The following is a 1112-nucleotide window of genomic DNA, read 5'->3' as shown; positions in this document are numbered from 1 at the left end:
GCTGCACAACCCATATTAAGTAATTACCATTGAGGTTTCAAACATGGGTTACAGTTATAATTTATTTGCAATCCTTCATACAATAGATAATTAAAGATAGATACAAGTCTTATGACTACAAGTCTGCAATTGTATTCGTAACAACCCGAAACTCCTTTATGGACCCTTTTTCAAAAACTTACCATAAAGATTATTTATCAAACACAAGGGAAAATAAGAGAACCAAATTCGACATATTATACTTGAATGTAACAAGAAACCACTAATAAGTTTATTGGCTGATCCGAAAAAGAAAAAAAAAACCACTTACAAGTTGAAACCATGAGGGCAAACTATTTTCTTTTAAAATAACATTCTAGTGGTGCCCAAAAAATTAAAGAAAAGATTAAATATTTTTTAATCTTGTGGTGCCAAAAACAGTCTTGACATTTTGATGGCTATTTTTTTTCTCCTTTACATTCATAGGCTTCTATATTCTCTACAATCTAAACCATCAAAGGTAACATGATATAAAGAGTAATCTAATTAAAGTCATGAACTATACCACACTCTCACACACTAATAAACCTAAGAATTTGAACCTGGGAAAAATAGTAAAATATAAAAATAAAACAAAGCAAAACTAGACCAAGAAAATTCATGCTACAGCTTTGAATCTTCATAGCTTCAAGCCATCAGTTCCTCTGCTTAGCCCCTGATCCTAGGCTTTAACCTGCTTCACATGCACCCTTTGTTGTCAATTTCTAGATATTATGAAAACACAATGAGCACACACCTAGAAAGAAAAGGGGAATGTTACCTGTTCTGTGTAGGATTCGGTCTGCTAGGTGGTATCCTTCTAAGGCTAGTGGCAACCGCAGGTTCCTGAGTTGATTTGTGCTCTTCTTTGTGCAGAAGTGAATGTGAATGAGATTGAGAAGATTGTGACATTTTTGAAACTAAGGGTGAAGAAGGGTGAGTCGTCCTAGCTTGGGACAGAATCACTCCATATGAAAGGATCAATGTCATGGCAAAGATAACAGCAATCATTGAACTTCGTAAGGAATTCATGGTCTTTGCTGACTTGGAGGATGTCTTTCACTTGCCCTATATGCTTCTTTGCTTCTTGCAAT

At 34.9% G+C, this 1112-nt stretch overlaps 1 long non-coding RNA gene across 1 annotated transcript; it reads right to left on the bottom strand.

The window, feature by feature from the left end:
* Positions 1-242: 242 nt before the first annotated feature.
* Positions 243-1112, bottom strand: LOC106796226 (uncharacterized). The gene is made up of 2 exons (XR_001385012.3): positions 800-1112; positions 243-712 (listed from the first exon to the last, which is right to left on the bottom strand). It is a non-coding gene; the product is annotated as an uncharacterized lncRNA (long non-coding RNA).

The sequence above is a fragment of the Glycine max genome, chromosome 15 (assembly GCF_000004515.6).
Source record: "Glycine max cultivar Williams 82 chromosome 15, Glycine_max_v4.0, whole genome shotgun sequence".
In the NCBI taxonomy this organism is placed as follows: domain Eukaryota; kingdom Viridiplantae; phylum Streptophyta; class Magnoliopsida; order Fabales; family Fabaceae; genus Glycine; species Glycine max.
This window is presented reverse-complemented; position numbering and strand designations above follow the sequence as displayed.